The sequence below is a fragment of the Urocampus carinirostris genome, chromosome 15 (genome assembly GCF_059441175.1).
Source record: "Urocampus carinirostris isolate Australia breed hairy pipefish chromosome 15, RoL_Ucar_1.0, whole genome shotgun sequence".
Lineage (NCBI taxonomy): Eukaryota > Metazoa > Chordata > Actinopteri > Syngnathiformes > Syngnathidae > Urocampus > Urocampus carinirostris.
Window position 1 is genome coordinate 12059028 of NC_142363.1, and position 16406 is coordinate 12075433.

General features: G+C 39.7%; 1 protein-coding gene across 2 annotated transcripts in view; it reads right to left on the reverse strand.

Moving 5' to 3' along the window:
* Nucleotides 1–13854: 13854 nt before the first annotated feature.
* Nucleotides 13855–16406, reverse strand: part of LOC148351565 (cytospin-A) — a 31054-nt gene continuing 28502 nt past the window's right edge. Inside the window, exon 13 of one of the 2 annotated variants that reach the window (XM_088354766.1) lies at nt 13855–14064. The gene's annotated coding sequence lies outside the window, so the exon portion shown is untranslated. Of the gene's footprint in view, nt 14065–15113; nt 15218–16406 lie in introns of those variants that run through there. The other variant, XM_088354765.1, reaches the window with a different exon arrangement.

A 16406-nucleotide genomic window follows, 5' to 3' on the forward strand; every position in this document is an offset into this window, starting at 1 on the left:
TTGATTTGGTCGCACTACACAATCTAGCAACATTGTGTATTTAAATAATGAATTCCGTCCCTTTATGAGTAGATGATTTAAAAATTGTGTGCTGGAGATTGAACTGATGATAACAGTTTGTATGTACGAAATATTACAACCAGAAGTCTACTTTAAAAGGACATTGTGTATTAGCTAGTACCTCCTATTGGTTAAAAAGTAATGAATTCAATTACAATATTATTATCATTTAGATAAGCATATTTGGCATTTGGATTCGGTGTAAACCAAGGTACACATTTAATTTTTCCATATTTTGCTTAACATATTTCCTTATCTCCAAAAGTATTTTATATAGCTGATGTTATATTTTACTAGTTACTTTGTTGTTGTTGTGCTCTGTAAAGCCATTTGAGACTGTGATTAAGGGCTGTACAAATAAATATGACTTGACTTTGTCACGGTTGCCGTGGCGCCTAATTGGTCCCGCCCGTGTGGCACCAGCTGCGTCTCGTTGACCGATTGGCTTTCCGTCTATTTAAGCTCAGTGCTCTCACTCTTCCTTTGTCAGTCCGTCAACGAACCTCTGCCCTGCAAGACATGGGTTTTGACTCTGTCCTGTTTCCTGTTGGTATTTCCTGTCCGGTATTGTTCCCGTTTATTTTGTCCTGTTTAATAATGGCTTCCAGTTTCGTTCCCGTCTAGTTTCTCCTGTTTATTTTCGATATCCTGTTTTGATATCAATCCTGTCCGTCCCGTCCTTTTCGGTATCGACCCCATCTGTCCGATATCTGCTCGGGCAATTGGTATCAATCTCTTCGGCCTCTGGTTTCCATTCCACGCCAGACTGCTGCCTAACTTGCATGACTCCCCATTTCCCGTAAAATAAAAGGCTTGTGTGACAACCATCACGCATTTGGGTCCTGATACTGTTCTGGTTCATGACAGACTTCAATAAAATAAACAACACATTTAAAATAATAAGCAAATATCAATTAACTATCATATAAACACATATTTTGTAATATTTTTTTTATACATTTTACATAATGTGAGCCTGACCTCAAGGGACTGAACATGCTTTTCAGCTTTCGTGCTGCTACGGGTATCGCCCCAACAAAAAAAACCTTAAAAATAATGGTGTAGGTCACTTTTAGTCTCCCTATTTTATGCACGCTCATTTTCAGTTGCACTGCACAATACAACAACATCTAATGGTGCAGGACAAAGACTAGGAACCTTCCCGCGGTGTCCAGCGAAGGGCTCTCTCCCGGGGGAGCCTTACGAATCCAACTCAGTCCACTCAGACTCGCTCTCTCTTTCTTTCTTGGTCCTCTCTCTTTCTTTGTCTCTCCTTTTCTCTCTTCCCCCTTTACACTCTTGTCTCTCATTTTCTCTATCCCTCTCTTTTCTACTCTCTCCCCACCTCTCTCACTCTCTTTTCCCCCTTTTTGTATTTTACTCTGTCTGTATTTCTCTCTTTCTATCTGTCCCTCTCTTTCTCTCTCGTCTACTCTCCTCTCTCTGTTATTCTTAGGGCGGGCGACTTCGAGAGCAACCCTGGCGCCCAGTCCAAATGCCAGTGGTGCTCTCGAACCATTCGCTGCAACCACACCCCAATCACCTGTACTACCTGCCCACGGGGCTTCCATAAATCATGCACCGGCCTGTCCGAACGTAGTAAGGACTTTAGAGGCTTCGTCTGCTTGGTTTGCTTGGGTCGCACCCCGTCAGGCCTGGCGGCACAAGACAGTCGCAGCCCCCTCTCCTTCGGAGAACTACGGAGCCTCCCACGAGCGAGTCTGGCGCTACTATGGATTACCTTAGGCGCCTTGAGTGACTCGACGACGACGACGACGACATCTAATGGTTAAATGGTATAAACTGTCCCTTTAATAATAGACAATTTACATATTGTGCAAGAGAGATTCTGCCTATGATCACAACCGCGGCTATATTAGTCACTCTTTGTATGCAATACAAATTATAACCCCAGTTCATAGCTATCTACCTGTGATGCTGCACGTTTTTTTTTTTTCAGAAATGTACATGTGAAACAATATAGACAAAATGAGGGATGCAGGTAGATCAGGGATCACCAACCTTTTACAAGCTGAGAGCTATCGGTACTTATTTGTTACTGATTATCATGAAAGGATATCAGTTTACATGCATTTCTGTAATAATAACTGCTGTCTTGTTATAACTATGTAGTTACGATTATGTTATTACTAGGTTGATATCTAGAAGGGGGTGAAAAATTGGCTCCTACCAACCCAAAACCATCTCCTTCAAATAAAGGCACAGATAAATCAAATATATAATTAATATGGTTATTCTATAATGAAGCACTCTGAGGTATTACTAAGAATTTGTAATTTACAGCACTTGCAACTATTTTCCTGAAAAGTGGCATACAAGTACATGTTGATTGATTGATATGAATAAATTAATAGTTTCTTTCATCAGTTACATAATCTGCTCTTGGGCCTGTGGTCCCTAATTACCTTTTTCTGGTGTTACGTTTGACAGTAAGGTTCATCAGATGTTGGAATAAACAAATTGAACTGTGGTTTAAGAATGAAATTGGCTTGCCTCTGAAGACAATTATCATACAATTATATCAATGTGTTTTTTCCCTCAGAATGGAGCCTCTTTATTAGGTTTCTCTGTGAACACTAGAGTATGGCAACACAGACACAAAGCGCTGAAGATTTTCTATTTTGATGCCAAGCCTGCCATCTAGTGTTTTTCACTGCGTAGGTTTTTGTCTAGCCAGATTTTAGCGGGGAATATAGGAAAGGCTACTAGGAGAGGAAGAAAAAGATTAATTACTTGGTAGTTAGCCAAACACAAACATCCAAAGATATATGATATTTTACTCTATTTTTGTGGGCAAACCTATCCTGCTTAATGTTCTTTCCATCAATGTCTGATCCAAGAAAAAAGAAAGAAAAATACTTGGCTTCCCAAGTGTTCCTTATAAAACATTCACCCTATATATCATATACAGCGGCCCCCTCACCATACGTGATTATATGTTCGAGCTTGTATCTAAAACCAACTTGAACTACTTTTCCTCATAACAAATAATTGAAAAACAAATAATCTTTTTTAGTCCTCCAAAACACATCCAAGTTAACCCTAAAAGCTATTAAAAACCTTTCGCTGAAGATTAAAACAGTAATTCACCATAGAAACAAAGTAATAAGATAAATATGATGATATTAACAAAATAAAATACGAGTTTTTCATAAACAGTTACAAGGGAGGAAGTCAGCGGTTGCTAACGGAGGTGTGTTGGAGAAGTGGTGTTGGAGAAGTGAGTGACCTGGAAAATACTATTGATACATAAGCAATGAGACAAAAAAAACACAAGCGCGGGATGAGGTCTGTATGGTAGATACTCACCTGTCAACCTCCACGGCTCCAGGCCCGTAAAAACTGTTGTATTTTCCCGTACAAAATACAAAATAATCGTACACCTTTTTTTGTTTTTCTGGAATGATGCATGATGGGAAATCCCCAGGCGGCAGACGCATGTCCACATTAGCATCAAACCGCTCACTTTGTTTGCAACGAAAAAAAACGATACCGAGATAGAGGCTACAGCGGCGAACTCGTTTGACTTGATTGATTTGCCGTTTCGTGATAGTCGGTGTATACCGAATGGTACCCATCATTTACAAATTTGCGTTTTTCGGTACGGATTTCCTTGTATGTCGTACTTGTCTTAAAATGCATAAAAAAGGTACTTTGTACAGCAAAACCGTACAGGTTGACAGGTATGTAGATAACGCATGTTCTAACTGGGACGAGCTGAGGGTTGCAGTGAACAGTCTCAAGCACTGGGGCCTCAAAAAATACTCATAACTTAAATTTCAAACATTGACTACAAAAAGGAGAAAAAGATAAATGAAATGACAGAAATAAAAAAAGAAGAGACTCATACTCTCCTTGGGAGCATGTAGAACACCATCTGTTTAACTTTGAGTTTCCAGCGGATTGGAGATGATTGCCATTTTGAAACCTCCATCCATCAATTTTCTTATCCTCAGTAGGGTTGCGGGGGTGCTGGAGCCCATCCCAGCTATCTTCAGGCAGTGGGCAGGGGACACCCTTGAACTGGTTGCCAGTTAGTCGTAGGGCACACAGAGACAGACAAGTCACTCACTCATTCACACCTAGGGACAATTTGGACAATTAACCTGAAACACATGTTTCTGGAATGTGTGAGGAAACCGGAGTGCCGGGAGGAAACCCACGCAAGCACGCGGAGAACTTGCAAACTCCACACAGGAAGGTTCGATCTCATGACCTCAGAACTGTGCCTCACATGCGCTAATCACTGCGCCGCCGTGCGTCCCCATTTTGAAACAAGGCGTCAGAAATAACTTTATCTACACTTGAGGTATTTTGAGGCCACTCCTCTGTGGTGATACAATGTTATCATATCATTTTTTTTTTTTACTTCCAACCTCTGAAAATGTTCAGGAGGGACTTTAGCTACATATTTGCTTTTTTGTTAGTTTGATGCCCTTCATAGAATGTTTTTTATGCTTCTTCTTTGATAATAACTCATCAAAACCATCAAAAGGACATCATATGTCATAATTTCCCCCAAAAAAGGGTAGTTGGACTCAAAATGGTTTGACATTGGCTATTTCACTAAGAAATAGGAAGACTTGATACACAAAAGTGTGTCTGTGATCTGGACGGAGTGGAGTGTTTTGGTGATGCTTGATTACTCTTCGGCTATGAGTCACACTTTCCTGTTTGTTCCACGTATTTTACTGGTCGTCCTTAATTCTTCTGGGTTCTTGAGACATGATGTGGAGCACGAATCAGGAACTGGGGACACACGCACTCATAATCCGCAGATGGTTAATTGAGAGCAGGGGTCGCCCATGTTGACCCCAAATTAGATGTCATAGTCCACACAGACGCACCGTCATTATTTTATTACAGGGATAAGATCGTAAATAGTGTTTGTGAACATGTGTCATTTGCATTTTCGAAGGCAATAAAACATTCTTAATGATCTGGTTTGTCATCTTTGTTTGCATTTTGTAACAGATACTTTTAAAAAACACTGACTCAGCAAACGACTTGTGGGTTCAACATTGGAAACATGGACTTTTTTCCCAGACCCATACTACTCTTGAGTGGTCACAATACCAAATACATTCTATGTTCAATACTACTTCTTTGACAGACCCAATCCGGTATTGGAGTACTCAACACTTCAGTAGTCATTGAACTTTTTCAGTTTTCAGTGGCATCAAAGTATCATGAAATGTAAAAAAGTGGAATAAGTTCAAATACAGGAAAAAGGAAACAAAGAATGATCCATTCATGTATTAAAATGCACCAAAAGCTGGTTGAACCAAGAAGCAACTGACTTTCCCTAACCGATGATGCCAGTGAATCCCTTGTTCCATTGTTCTTTTTTGTTACTGACTGTCATGATTACTCATTAATTCCACCTGTGCCCGCTCATTTGACGCTAGCCGCTGCGGGCTACCTGATTTGTTCCCTGTCCTTTTTTAAGCCCAGTCCTGTCACTCTCCGGTTGTCAGTCCGTCTGCAAAACCCTGTTTGACCCTGACTCCCGCCTGTCCCGTTTTTGCACCCGTTTTTCCACTTGTTCCTGATCTCCTCGTTTGTCTCCAGCTATGACCCGTTTTTGAACCCGACTATGTCTGCTCTCCCGTCCCAGCTGACAACCCGTTTTTGATCCCGGCCATATTTTTGCTCTCCTGTCCCGGCTATCGACTTGTTTTTCCGTCCCTGACACCGCCATCTCCCGCTACGGAAGATCCACTTCTGTATACGGATCACGATCCGATTGCGAGAGCGAATTGCTTCCCGCGTCTCGCCAGCACTGGATCGCGGGCGCTGCCCTTCCTCTCTGTAGCTCAATAAACTTGTGAGAAACGTTACGCGATTGTGTCTACCCTTTGTTCTGGACGTGACACTGACAAGAGGAACACTTGCGTTTTCCTCCTCAAGATGGAAGTAACTTTATCATCGATATGTTTTTATTCCCAATTCGAACATTTTCTACGGCAAAATATGTCCCTTAGATTGATTATTCTGTCATGTAAAAATTGCATTAGCATTGGCATTAGCTTGCTCCCAGCAGCCCCTTAGGATGTTTGATTCCATTTTGTTTACCCTGACTGATACCAGTTGTTTACATGACTATTCTAGAGTTGTATTAGTCTAAAAAATGGAATCGAACATGTCAAATTTGACTTTTTGACTTACAATGTGTTTTTATCTTTACATTTTATTTACCTTATATTATTTGTTTTTGTTTTTTAATCATTATTGATGTTGTGTTTTTGCGTTTGTTTTTTTTTCTTTTTTGGAGTGTATTTGATACGAGACCATATATCATAGCATCACTGATCCTTTTATGTATTTTGTGTGGGTTTTGCACAATGTGTTTTTGTGTGTGTGCTTGTTTTTGTGCTCTCCAGTATAAATCTAAATAGAATATGGGGCATTCCTGTATATTTTCGACTCCTAGCTGACTCAAGTTGTCAGGCCACCAGATGAGGTGATCGCTAGATGTAGCTGTGTGACACGTGACTCCATAACCATCATCTCAGCATTAATGAAAAAAAGCGTGAAATAATTATGTCTTTATGTAAATAAACTGAGATGGTAACTTTGTGTCTGCCATATGTGCCTTCAGTTCCTGATCATACAAACACAAAAGCAGAGAAAACACTTGCGAGTACCGATTCCCTCAAATACGTTATTGGTGCTATATAAACACAGGTTATGTGTGCCCATCCATATCTACCAAGTACTGTCACGGTTGCCATGGCACCCAATTGGCCCCGCCCGTGTGGCGCCAGCTGCAGCTTGTTGACGGATTGGCTCCCTGTCAGTATTTAAACTCTGTCCTGTCAGTCCCCTTTTGTCGGTCCACCTGCGAATCTCTATTTTTACACGGCAAGCCCTTTTTCGACCCTGACTCACACCTGTGCTGTTTGTCTCCCGCTACGACCTGTTTTTATCTCATTCACGTCTGCTCTCCCGTCCGAATAACGATCCGTTTCCGACCCCGACCACGTCTTGCTCTCCCAGTCCCGGCCACCGACCAGTTTTGCGCCCCTGACACCGCCATCGCTCGCCACGGAAGTCCCACTTACGCGTTCGGAGCGACCTGCTTTCCGCATCCAGCAATCCCCGGATGGTGGGCGCAACCCTTTCCCTTTCTTCTAATAAAACTTGTGAGAAACGTTACTCGAGTGGGTCCTGTTTACGTTCTGGTCCTGACAAGTACTTATAAGGCGGGTACTTTCTTCGAAAAAATTTACAAGTGATGTCGTTTACTTGGTTGAATTTAAAACCCGCATGATTTTTGGCAAACAAAAAGTAATTCTGTAAAAACCTTACAGCTCATAAAACTAATTGAACTGTGGTTTAAGAATGAAGTTGGCTTAATATGGAAGGTTTTAAGCAACATGTAAGACATAATTTATACATTTTTATGACAAAACTCTTTGGCGCGTTGATATTGGCGCCAGCGGTTACACAAGACACGAACGCGCTACGGAAACGACATAATTTTTCCGAAAAGTCGCATTGCAATCACGGATTTCCACTAGCGTTTAATTGATCACAGACAAGAAGGATGGTGGGACAGCTCGGAGATAGAGGACAGGTTGAAAAGATTAACCTTTTAACCAACGTCTTTTGAGTGGAATCGTGTGGCAACACTAACACAAACAAAACACCAAATTTGAAATATGCGTTCCAGATGGTGATCGACGGGAGGCCATCATGCTACATTTGCATTTAGCCTTCTTTAGGGGGGGTGGTATTAACAAAGTAATACATTGTCTTGTGCACAGCTGCAGTTTTCACTTAAATCCGCAGTGTTTTGGCAGGTCATCGATCATTTGGAGTTCAATAAGTTAAAAGCATCCCTTCAATTTAGATCGGAACTTTTGTTTGGGAAATTGGGACATGGCAGGAAGAGATTCAACCAAAAGACACATCTTGTTGACAGATCTGGAATTCCAAGCTGATTATTGAATGTAGACATGAGAGGACCAAAATAATGAAAATAGAATAGATTTTTTTAAAACATTCATCCACCAGTTTTTCTCAACTGGTGGGTCGGGACACAAAAGTGGCTCACGGGTCTTTTCATGAGCAACATATGATAAAAAGAAGGAAAAAAATTGTCAATTAGTCAAGTCAAGTCATTTTTATTTGTATAGCCTCTTATCACAAAGAGTCTCAAAGGGCTGATATTACACTTCTTAACAGTAGATAGCGATAATCCTGTGCTCGATCCCATCTTCTGTTCAGTCAATCAGCAGGTTTGAGACCACATTTCATCTTTATTGCGTTTTTTTTTGTTTTTATTTCCTTTTTCTCATTATAATCATGGTAAAAGTGGAAAACTGTGAAAACAACGATCGAATCGAAGAAGGAAACGATTGTGGAATTAGCTGCTTCCTCTTTTTTAAACCCCCGCCTTCCTGTCAACATTTGTCAGATCGTCTGCGAACCTACGCTACACACTAGGTAAGCTTTTGTGACTCCCGGACATCGACCTGTTTTTTTTTCGTCACTCTCGACTTTGCCTTCGCTCGACACTTAAGTGCCACTTCCGCATTCCAGCAAAGAGTCTCAAAGGGCTGCACAGACCACAGATTATTGCAAACCACAGACTATTACTACACCATCCCCCGATCTAAAACCTACATGACCTATTTTTTTTACTGAGTCACTCTGGGTGATATTACATTTGTCAATGTTCAGAGCCGTTTTTGAGAACAAGTCACGGCATTTAGATGGACCAATAATTAACATTTCTGTCTTGTCAGAGTTAACATCCAGTAAAACATTCATGGTCCAAAGGCTGTGCAATTGGGCAAATAGGTCAAAAGGGGTGTGTTCCGACAAATAGCAGTGTGGCAACTAAACTTTGACTTCATCAATTTTGAGGAAGAAAAAAAAAAAAAGGTGTGAATCGGGTGGCACCTATTTAAGGATGATGAAGCCAGCACAGGTTGAACATGCATTTGGGGGAAATGGATCGTTCCAGACACTGCTCCGAATATATATATATATATATATATATATATGTATATATATATATATATATATATATATATAAATAAATAAAAATATAGATATAAATGGTCAGAGCCAGAACAGGAGGAGGACCCAGATGCGTAGATATAGAGGAAAACAAATGCCAGCCATCCGGTGCTCGCTGGACGAGGGAAGCAAGCCACTGACGGGATTGGAGTGTGATAAGAATGCGGAAGTGGATCTCCTGGAGCGGGAGATCGTAGCATGGTCAAACGGACAAAACAAGTCGTTAGCCAGAGCGGGAGATCAGAGCGTTGTCGTTGATCAAAAATGTGTCGTAGCCAGAGCAGGTGCATTTATACCAAGACTTGATTACACACAGGTGGATTCCATTTATCAGGAACAGACGAGTGGTTTACGAGTGAAAACGGGACAGACGGGAGCCAAAGTCAATGTGCTTGCCTTGCGTATGGAGAGGTTCGCTGACGTACTGACAGGGAGAGACTGGCGTACTGAGTATAAAGAGGAAGGGAATTAATCAGGCAACAAGCAGAAGCTGGCGCCAAGCAAGCGGGCACAGTTGAGGGCAATGAGTAATCATGACATATATATATATATATATATATATATATATATATATATATATATATATATATATATATATATATACTCATAGGAAAACATTTACAATGTTTGTGTCATGTTTGTCTTCTAAAGAGACCATATATGTTTCCAATTTTAAAATTTTTCCAAGAAGGGCCACTGGAGAGTTCCAATGCCTCATCCAGCTCCAAAGGTGCTTGTTGCTGACCCCCAGTCTAGTGGTGTTCTCCCCCGCCATGATTATTTTTGCAATTGTGATTAGCGATATACATAGTTTGACTGACCAATCAACGCACAATTATAGTACAGTACTCATTTTTAGCGCAACCCTATCCCTAACTGCATTTTAATACCATGTGCTGTATAGTCCAGTGCGCCTTATATATGGACAATATAACAAAAGACTCATTTCAAGCTTTGCACTTTATTATCCGGTGTGCCTTTAAGTCTGGAAAATACAGTAATTGTTCAAAGATGATTATATTCAATTGTGCGGTCTCCATGCTATTTTTTGTCTGTTTAACAGACTATTCCTGGGAAAAAGTGGTATTGAACATTCCCATAAGTCAAATTGAACAAAAATGAAAGAGTACATTTCTTTGACAAAACAAGTACCTGACAGCATACATTGTGGCTATGTTTATCCATGTGTTCTAATAATTTAAACAATCTACTAAATGAATACCACACTTTTTATGCTTATCACTTTGAATTAACATGCTTATGCTAAACAGAAAACAAGATATTTAAACCAAAGCCCTAAATGTCGGTCACGTTGACGTCAAGCTAACTTTTAGCTAACGTCAGCCTAACATTAGAGATGTTAACGGTAAATATTTATATTTCTCTCCAGCAAAGTGACAATATGTTGCTTAAAATACTATGTTGACTTACTTCTGAACAAAAGTAGACATACTTATTAACATTAGCCACTTTGAGTTGGTGCTGTGGTCAACTTGATTTAAATGTGGCTTGTACTCAAACACAACGTCTGTGTCATGTCCTGCACGGTTGTCATGGCGCCCAGCTGGCCCCGCCCCTTGACACCGGCTGAGACGCATTGGACTGATTGCTCTTGGAGTACTTAAGCGCGCTCCTTTGTACTGTACGTGGCTGGAAAGTTTGTTAAACCTGGTTAAACTCCGTGAGACTTCTGTTAAAACCTGTTAAATCCCTAGTTCTGTGAATCTGCCTGTATTTGATCCTATTTTGTTTTTGGTCTGATCCGTTTGTTTGTTTTGACAACTTGTCGTTTGTATGGATTTCTAATCCACACCGCGACCATCGAACCCCAGATCGAGTGTGCGCACCCTCCTCATCCTTCCCCCAATAAATTGTGAGTACGCCTACGCGAATGGGTCCTTTTTTACTGTTTCCCGCTCCGCTTCGTGACATTCTGACAATTTTGAAGTTTAAAGTGTAAGAAAGAACACACACATAAAATGAACGAAAACTGACGAGCTGCATTGCATTTGCCGGCAGAGAATGTCCGAGTGTATCGGCTTGGCTATGCCCACTGTGATTAGCTCATCGCGTTTGAGAGTGGGGTTTAGCCATAGGTCAATTGCAATCTGAATGCTTAAGCATAGTGACCCTCTTAGGTCAGTCCCTTACATCAGTGGCCCCCAAACTACAGCCTGCCTCCCATTTGGTACGGCCTCGTGAACAATGACAGAGAGCATTTTGACAATTATTCTTTTTCCCCGAAAACTTAATTCAAATCCTGGGTGCACTTTTTTTGTTGTAATGGGTTTTGAGCCCAGGTAACAGCAGTGAAAACACAGAACTCTTACCAGTGATACCAACGACATATGAAACGTCACTGTAACAGAGACGAATGTTAATTTTTCTGCGCATTTCACATGTTACAATTACAATACATTTGTCACAATTCTTAGAAATGGAATAGTAAAATATATATTATTGATTATTAGAAGTGTGAGCAACGCATTTCTGTAAATGCATTGAGTCGTGCGATTTATACACAGCTCAGCATGTTGATCATATGAAGATAAGAGTGGAGAGGTTGGAGTATTTTTGTACTGTATTCTAAAAGTTTTTAGAAATCCCGATTTGTGTGTGTTTGTTGAGTGTGTTTGTATGTTGCTCTTAGGCTCCGAAACTGCAGAAACAATGTTGTTGAGAATAAATACCGAGAAAATCGATAAACATCTGCTTTTGTGTACAAGCGGCGCTGGAGCTGCATGGAGCTCTTTGGCACTCCCTTGTGGCTCCCTGGCACTTTTTAAACAAACCACGGCCCCAACAACCAAGTAGAAAGCCCGGCCACGCATTACAGATACAAACATAATGGCCTTTATCTAGATTCAGTTGTTCTGCACACTACTCTTCTGTCCAAGATTTTATTTTGAATGAAGAGGCGAAAATTAAAATTGTGATTTTCAAGCCTCCTCTTGTGTTAGTTTTCAGGTAACACCCCCAACCCCAATATTGTTTTATTTCCCCTGTTTTTGTTGTGGACTCCGCCAGTATAACCCTCAATTTCAATTTTGAAAAATGTGAAATTGAATCTCAAAATAATTATTCATAAATGAAATGTTCTATTGAAATCTGACATTTATTTAGGGGTATCACAACACATGTGTCATGTTCTTTTTATTTTAATATGTTTTACTAAAACGTTGACCAATAGATATTTACTTCATGAACAAAGCTTAAAATGCTTGTTTTAGCAGTAAAACTTAAAACAAGCACACGGGTTGACAGGTACGAATGTTAAGAGTCCATGATGCTCAATTCCTTATATAACTAACGGGACTCAAAAAATAGGAGCTGCAGTGGCTTGCGAAACTATGTGACTTTTTGCCACATTTCAGACTTCAAACATCAAGATATAAAACTGTAATTTCTTGTGAAGCATTCACAATAAGTGGGACACAATCACGAAGAGGAACACACTTTATTTGATATTTTAAACTTTTTTTTAACAAATTAAACACTAAAATATGGGTGTGCAAAATTATTCAGCCCCATTGAGTTAATACTTTGTAGCGCCACCTTTTGCTGTGATTACAACTGCAAGTCGCTTGGGGTATGTCAGTTTTGCACATCGAGAAACTGATATTTTTGCCCATTCCTCCTTGCAAAACAGCTCGAGCTCAGTGAGGTTGGATGGAAAGCATTTGTGAACAGCAGTTTTTAGTTCTTTCCACAGATTCTCAATTGGATTGAGGTCTGGACTTTGACTTGGCCATTCCAACACCTTAATGTTTTTTGGTGAACCATTCCGTTGTAGCTTTTGCTTTATGTTTTGGATCGTTGTCTTGTTGGAAGACAAATCTCCGTCCCTGTCTCAGGTCTTTTGCGGACTCCATCAGGTTTTCTTCCAGAATGGTCCTGTATTTGGCTCCATCCATTTTCCCATCAATTTTAACCATCTTCCCTGTCCCTGCTGAAGAAAGAAGGCCCAAACCATGATGCTGCCATCACCATGTTTGACTTTGGGGATGGTGTGTTGAGTGTGATGAGCTGTGCTGCTTTTACGCCAAACATAACCTCTTGCATTGTTGCCAAAAAGTTTGATTTTGGTCTCCTCTGACCAGAGCACCTTCTTCCACATCTTTGTTGTCTCCCAAGTGGCTTGTGGCTGGAGACCTCTGCTGTTCATCCAGAGTGATCATGGGCCTCTTGGCTGCATCTCTGATCAGTTTTCTCCTTGTATGAGCTGAAGGTTTAGGGGGACGTTCCGATCTTGGTAGATTTGCAATGGTCTGATACGCCTTCCATTTCAATATTATTCCTTGTACAGTGCTCCTTGGGATGTTTAAAGCCTGGGGGAGATCTTTTTGTATCCAAATCCAGCTTTAAACGTCTCCACAACAGTATCACGGACCTGCCTGGTGTGTTCCTCGTTCTTCATGATTCTCTCTGCGCTTTAAACAGACCTCTGAGACTATCACAGTGCAGGTGGATTCATACCAAGACTTGATTACACACAGGTGGATTCCATTTATCATCGTTATTCATTTAGATCAGCATTAAATCATTCAGAGATCCTCGCTGAACTTCTGGACAGAGTTTGCTGCACTGAAAGTAAAGGGGCTGAATAATTTTGCACACCCACTTTTTTTTTTTTTTTTTGTTACAAAAGTTTAAAATATCCAATAAAGTTCATTATTGTGTCCAACCTATTGTTCATGCTTCACAAGAAATTACAGTTTTATATATTGATGTGTGAAGTCTGAAATGTGGCAAAAGGTCACAAAGTTTAAGGGGGCCAAATAGTTTCGCAAGCCACCGAAGCTTTTCCCAAAAATAAGATAACTGAGGTCCTCCTTTTGGTTGACTTAAGTGGCGTAATGTGATATTTCAGCTTTAATCCTTACGGTGACAGGAAGTTCAGAAACACCAGGACGGCGATCAGCGAGGGCATCCCAGCATGCATCGCCTCAGGTCCTGTCAGAACAAATAATGCCCTGGGATACCCTTAAGGTCACTGGAGCAAGCAAATAAACAGGATTTAATCTCAAATTGGCATGCTTTTCATGTCACTTAGGAACAATTTTGAGCGGAACTGACTACCATAACTCACAAGGTTACCAATATAAATCCTTTTACAATGTATGTTAAAGAAACAGTGTGGATGATGCTCTCAGAAAAACAGAAAACAATTGAACTGACCACCCAAAAAGGTAAATTGTCTTATTCCTTAAGGTTTGTCGCAGACGTCTTAGTTGAACTACACAATATAGCGACATCTAGTAGTCAAATATTACACAGTTACCCTTTGAATACACGATCAAATTCATCCAAAATTATTTTTAAAACTAACTCATAAATTAAGCAAGTCACTCAGTGTCACTATACAAGGGAGATGTTTTAATGGTTTGAATGGTTTAGTGAGTTTGTTTGAAAATTACAACCTGATAATAACATTAAAGTAACATAATACCATCCTGGTAAGAAGTTATTTATTTCTAAGTGTACCAAACTGGCAGCCCTTCCTCCCAACCCGTAACAAAAAAGTATTTTTCAGCATCAATCAATGATTTATATTTCTTTTGTTAAAAAAGAAAAACGAACATTTAAGCATCAAATCCAGGTTTATTTTAAATAATTTATTTTCAAGAGAAAGAACTGTAAACCCAGAATAATACATAAATCAATTACTTTGTCAGGCTCAAAATGTTGGTATTTATTTACACAGTTTTCTTTCTTCATAAGGGAGCGGTCCACAAAAAAAATTGAAGTTTAGGGATTTATTTGTAATGACGAACACTTACCACACGGGGGCAGTAAAATCCTGACAAATCCCTCATTAAACCAAGTTTTTTTCAACTTCGCCCAGTGAAATTAATCCAAAAGCTTCACTTTTATATGTGGTAGTGGAGAGAACGTTAAATCAAGTAACACCTTTTTTATTATTATTATTATTATGTATATTATTTTTTTAAACAATGTTAGCGTTTATTATCGTAGAACACCGTCACAAGCACACAATAAAGAATGACAAGATTTTTGTTCCTCAACTTGATGTTTTAATACAACCCTTGCATCTCCTATTTTAAGGCATGTACACTTTCATCCTCTTGTTTTGAGCATCTTCTTCCTTCACGTGGAAGAAGAAAACAAATGACAAGAATTATCTCGCCATATCTCGGTCTTTGCCCGTTCGAGGGCAAGCGTTTTCTTGCAACACAAAGATGAGATAAACCACAAAGTTTTAGCTTGACTTTTATGTCACATCGACAGTGTATTTTGTTTGTATTAACACGAGTTAAATATTAACATTTTACAACGACAGTTTGTCAAATATTTAGCATGTGTGTGTATAATGGCTAGTACAAAGTCCACTTTCAACGAGTCTGAGAAAGGTATGTGTTGCGTCAGTATTAGTGATGGATTTAAAACGAAAAGTCATTTTGCCTTATTTATAATGCACATCCCTACGTATTTAAAACTGTTCAACGTTGATTGGAGCCACTTTTACATTTTAATGACCGCCTTGGAGTTGAACCAGGGAGATTTAACGTCTCCTAAAACAAAAAAAAAGCCCCATGGATGACCATAACGACAGTCAATATTTACAACTGATATTTCAAACAGGGCATAAGTGGGAGATTCCTAAAAGAGTAAACTTTTGTTGTAACATTAAGTTGTTTCTACTGCACATACCAGTATAGTCGGAGTAGTGTGAGTCCCCCATTTATTTGTTTCATTCTTTTAAATATCACATTCTTATTTGAAATCAAGGTAATCATCCATCAATCCATCCATTATCCAACGCCGGTGTTGTGCCGAGAAATGCATCCCTGCCGAGATTACTATAACCACTTGTACTTCGTTTTATCTCACTTGTATATCATTTTTCGAGAATGTGCTGGCGAAGATATAACCAAAACCACTTCGACTTGCATTTGTTGTGAATGTATACAATTTAAACCATTCTGTCTTTGTATTTGTTGTGAATGTAATCGAACGATAATGCACACCGTATATAAATCACTTTTGAGAACTGTTATGCACTCTACCATAAAGCTTATTATGCTGAAATAAGCTTTATGGTAGAGTGCATAACAGTTTCAATACGAGCGATTTGAATAGAAAAGGGCAAAATAAACATGTTACCTGCTCAAAAGTGATTTATATACGGTGTGCATTACCGTTCGATTACATTCACAACAAATACAAAGACGGAACGGTTTAAGTTGTATTACATTCCCAACAAATGCAAGACAAAGTGGTTTTGGTTGTATGTCCGCTATTACATTCCTGAAAAGTGATACAAAAGTGAGATA